This window comes from Carica papaya, chromosome 1 (assembly GCF_054855325.1).
Source record: "Carica papaya isolate Zhongbai chromosome 1, ASM5485532v1, whole genome shotgun sequence".
NCBI lineage: Eukaryota > Viridiplantae > Streptophyta > Magnoliopsida > Brassicales > Caricaceae > Carica > Carica papaya.
The window spans coordinates 23,542,516-23,548,362 of record NC_142309.1 but is presented as its reverse complement, the minus strand read 5'-3'; positions in this window follow the sequence as shown (position 1 = coordinate 23,548,362).

The window sequence follows — 5,847 nt, the reverse complement described above, 5'->3', positions numbered from 1 at the left end:
GTCTTCTCCAGCAAGGGATTCTGGCAGCTAGGGTTAGGGTTTGGGTGCGGATAGGGTTATTTATACCCATCTACTTTTGATTTGGGTCGTCCATCGCTTTTGATCTGAACCGTCCGATCACAATTAAATAGGGAGTAAATCTATACCGTTCATCGCAATCCAATCTGGCCCATCCGTGCGCGATTCACTATGGGCCGTCCATGCGTGCGGGAACGAAATTTAGTCGTTCGATCACGCGCACGCAGATCGTCCATGTGGCTCCCCCCGCGTGGCCTCCTGCGTCAGTGCCTCTACCACTTGGCGCATCCTGATTGGTCGGGACTGCTGACCGAGCGTCGACGTAGTGTAATTTTTTAAAATTACGTTTTAACTTCCGGTTTTCGATTTTTCTTTCAAAAATATTCTAAGAACCCAAATTTTCACCTTTTTTTTTCAAAATTATTTTTAATTTAATACTTTATCAATTTACTTAATTTTTTTATAAAATTAAAATAAAACAAAATATAATAAAATAAATTAAATAATTAAAAAATTATATTTATTAATAAAATATAATATAAAAAAAAGAAATTTTAGTGGGTGTTACATTACTCATATATATGTGTGGCAGTATACATATGGTCACATACACGTGCATACATGTGTTTTTAAGTTCATTATGCTGACTAGAATTGAGGTTGACACTCACGCAGAGAGACAGTCTAATCTCTCAACATGCAACTTAATTTCCTAATTAAAAAACTTATTATTCTCATGTATGAAAATCCTCATAGACAAAAAACATGACCAAGAAATTATAAAGTCAAGCATATAAAAAATATGAAATCATTATTCCCCAGCAATTTTATTTTCCCATTATCAGAAAACTTCAACAAAGATATATGATCAGTGCAACAACTATAATTTCATATCTTCGTCCAAAAAAAAAATACCCATCAATATATCAATCTTGTAATTCAATCAATCATTCAAGAAAACCAATCTTGTAATTTTCTTTGGAGAGGAAAAAAAAAAATTGAGTGAGTGATTACTCCTCTACCCAAAACCCACAGAGAGCTATCCATCCAAGAAATTAAACAATTCAATCAATCAATCATAGCTATGTAGTCTGGGAATCATTCAAGAAAACCAGTCTTTAATCTTCTTTAACTCCAACCTTCAATGATAGTATCTACCTTCACGATTAAGCCTGCAAAATATGTCCTAGGAAAACCCAAAGAGTAAATGGAAGAGATTGAAGATCAAAGATATACTACTTTACAAACAGGACAAAAGAGATTTGCCCTGAACCACCCAATATAGCACGCCTCGTGAAGACAATGCGCGCATTGCAGCATAGCAAAAACGTCCAGGAGACGGATCACTTGGTCGCAAACACCACAAGATCTCGGCCATCCAATACACAAGTACCAATTCATCATCGCATCAAATCCGTGTTGTCTCCTCAATCTGTATAAAGAGTCACGCCCAGGCTGCATGTTATAAGTCGCAACCAGATTTCTTGCATGCAAGCCAATAGGATTCAATGCCCACCAGAAGGAAGCATCAATCATGTCGACATAGTTATAATACCTCACCACAGTGCAACTTATCGACATCACCACAATGTTTTGATAGGATTTCATACTCTGAAACTGTGAAAGCAAAATGTATAAGTATGTCCTGAAAAGATTCACCAGTGTTAAAATTGAGTCAACGTTGAAGGATTGTTCTCCTAGCTGACCCTCGAGTGTCAAGAAAACGCCTAAGCCGTCCGCGGTCTTGAAATGGCCATAGGCGTCAGTTTGGAGTTGGAGATGGTTGATGAGGTAGGTTGCAATGAGTTCGTCTCTTTCTGCATAATCTTGGTAAATGATGTTGAATGGGAGTGTTTCTGTTTCGTATGGTTGTCTTAGTAGGACGAATTGGCCATGGGCGAAACTGCTGGAGTCTCTGCTGACAGCTTCGAGAATTGAGAACTCGAAGAAGCAGTGGTTTGCGAACAGAGCTTTTTGCACTTCGGTCAATTGGTTCATCAGGGAGTGTCCACTACTGAATTTCATGAGATAAGTCGCCATTGTTGATGAGCTCGGTAAAGAACAAGAGCCCACAACTTCTTGAATAGTTTCCGTTGTTAGTTTTTCTCCTTTATATAGATAAAGCCACCCACATAAACCACACTATGTCGTCTCAAAAATAAAATAAAAATAACAAACTAATGCGTTTTCAGAAGAGAAAGGGAAACGACGTCGTTTGAACCCCACGCTAGAGATCCCTTCCTCCTTCGACATGCGCGTGATTGCGTCGACCACGCGCTGTAGTTGCGCCGTTGAGCCGATGGAAGCCACCCATCAGCTTGCATCCTCACCATGGCCGCGTCCGCGGGGCTTCCAACGACCACTCTGATCCCTCCCGCGAGCAGTTCGGCGACGATCTTGCGTGTCAAAGACATGTTTCCGGATCTCGGGTCGGACTTTTTTGGTTGAGGATGTCACGGAGATAATGCGGGTAGTGGAGTGGAGTGTCAATCGGAGCACAGTGAGGAGACGCCGGAGAATAAAGCCCGCCCCCTTCAGCTCGGAGATTGGATTCACCTGCGGGCGACTACGGAGATTGGATCCACCTGCGGCGGTTGCGGGGGCAGCAAGACACTCACCATAAAGTTTTCTACGGATATAAACTATGTTTATGCAAATCAACTTGTAATAAACGACGGGGAATGAAAAATCCCACCGGAGGGAAGCGTGGAAGAGAGCAGAAGGGCAGAAATCCTTGAGGCGCTAAGTGCAGAGCCTCTTTTTTTTCTTACTATGAATGAAAACGAGATACAAGGAATTTACACCGAGGGTTAAATGAGGCGCACCAACACTTCGCGTACACCGAAACAATCCCTTTTAAAACCCTAACGTTAAACGGCACCGTTTGACCGAAAGAATACACACACACACACACACAGCATTTGCCAAAGCGAGCATCTAATAATAGCAAGTGTATACGTAAACAAGTTGATGCGTTGTTAAGTAATGATTCCATTTCAGTTGAGTAGTGTGTGTGGGTGTGTATATATATATGTGTACAGCTATCACAATATATTCTGTCATAAAATTGTACGTATATATATATATATATATATGTGTGTGCATACATAAATTAATTATTAAAGGTGAATAATATAATTTAGGGGGTGGTGTACTGTGGAAGGGCATACTACCTGCAAGGAGTTTTAAACAGGAAGAGGGGACCGGTGTTTGTAATATCAGTCAGTCCTCTTTGCATGATCATCACTGCAGCGGTGCGAAGCCGTTGTGTTAGTCGAGAAAGTCCACCTTGGCAGGTAATTAGATTAATTATTAATGATGGGTTTAAGCAATTGATTAACTAATTAATTAATGAGTGTATGCATGTAATGTGTGTAACCTTCTCCTCTCTTCTGCTATGTCAATTTCAGCTTTTCCAGCTCTCTACTTCCTTTCATTTGGCAGGTCAATCAGAAAAGAGATTTTCTCCCTTCCCAAAAACGGTGTCGTCCGTGAGGAGAGTGAAGCTAGATTTTTGGGGATGGTGTTCGGCTGGGCCGGGTTTGGGCTTTGTAAGGAGTAGTCTATGTTTTGTGTTTTATGAGGCTTATATTTGGGTTGGGTTGTAATTAACGGGCTCCGTATATATAATTTACAGACATATATATATATATATATAATTGGAAATAGATAACTGACAGTATTAGTATACATATATACATACAGATCATAATGTGCATAATCACACTATTAATTACGAGAGAATACATATAGGTATAATATTTATATATATATATATAAGATATGTACACACACGCATACATATTTATTTCGTCAATCTACTGAAGTGGATCCCACATAAGGAAAATAAAGTAACAAATAAAAAAAAAGAAGAAGAAGAAGTATTATTATTTCCAAATATCATCAAGGTGTATAAGTACATTCTTATAATTCATATATGACTTTTGATAAAACAAATTGAAATTTTAATTGATTTTTAGACAATTTTATAAAAGCCATTCATGAAGATCGAAAAAAAAAAAACAAAAAAACAAAAGCAGTGTTGTCTATTAAAATGTGTTTTATACATTACGATCTTACAATTCCAAAGTATTGAGTTGTATTAAAGCATTGTTATGATGTCAGTAAATTACTATATTTTGATACAATTCTATGTGATGGTACTGCAAAACCGCAATGTATATATATATATATATATATATATATATGTTTTGAAAAGATTTAAAACAATTTGCGCAATGTATATATATATATATATATATATGTTTTGAAAAGATTTAAAACAATTTGCATGAAGTCAACATTTTCCTCTCATTTATGAGATTTTTTCTCAAAGCTTACAGTCGTTCACTTTTACGATACCCATCAATAATATCACAAGAGTATTCCCCAACAATTTGTTTTCCCATTATCAGAAAAACTTTAGGATGACGATGGTACGTCAATCTTTTAATTTTCTTTGGAGAAAAAAGGAAATTGATTGATCATCACTCTACCCGGAACCCACAAGAAAGATCCAAGAAGCTAGAAAAATTCAATCAATCATTCAAGAAAATCAATTTTTTAAGTTTGGTTTCTCAATTTTCAATCACAGGGTCTGATGATCTGAAAATCAACCACAGAATAACCCACAAACAGGACAAAAGCGATAGTTCTGGAAGCACACCTCATGAAACCAATGATGGCATTCCAGCGCAGTACAATCGTCGTCGTCAATCACTCTGTTGCAAAGAGAACAAACTCTCACCCACCCAACACACAGATTCTGGTTCATCATCGCATCAAACTCATAATGTCTCCTCAACCAATTCAACGCATCAAGCCCCGGCAGCGAGTTATACGCCGCAACCAAATTTTCTGCGTGCAACCCAATGGGATTCCGCAGACACCACATGGAAGCATCGTTTTCATCGGCATAGTCGTAAAATCTCACCACAGTGCAATTTATCCTCATCACCACAATGTTTGCATACAATGGCATTCGCTGAAACTGCAATGTCATAATGTCTACATACGTCACGAAAAGATTGAACAGAGTTCGCTTTGAATCAACGGAGAAACACTTGCCTCCGAGCTGACCCTCGAGCGTCAAAAAAATGCCGCGTTCGTCGGCGGTCTTGAAATGGCCGAAGGCGTCGGTGTGGAGTTGGACATCGTCGATGAGATGGGTTTGGAAGAAATGTTCTCTTTCTGGACAATCTTGGTGGATGACGCTGAATGGGACTGTTAGCACTTTGAATGGGCGGTTTACAGAGACAGATTGGTTGTGGGCGATACTGTTGAAGTCTCTGTAGACGGCATCGCGGATTTTGATCGCGAAGATGCAGCGGTTTGAGAAGAAAGCTCTTTGCTCTTCGGTCATTTGGTTCATCAGTGAGCGTCCGCTGCCGAATCTCATGAAATAAGTCGCCATTGTTGATGAGCTCGGTGAAAGAAGAAAGGAGGAGGCACAACTTGTCTCGAATAGTTTCAGTTATTACTGTTTTTCCCCTCTCATATAGATAAACCCTTAAACGACGACGTTTTCACCTTTATGGCTTAACAGATAAAGGACTGTCCGACGTCGCATCTATAGACTCAAACTCAGGGGCGAAACCCATGTAACTAGGCCTAAACCGGTGAGCTAACAGGTGGGCTAATGGGCCCAAAACAATCAAGCTGCTTCAAAAATTTTATGAGGAAAAAGGAAAAAACAAAATACTAATGTATTATTATTATTAGTAAGGGTTGATAAACATATGCACTAAATTGTATAATTTTTATAAATTAAAATTATAATCTTTAAACATCACTGTTATAAAATTATATTATGATTAGAATTAGAATGTAC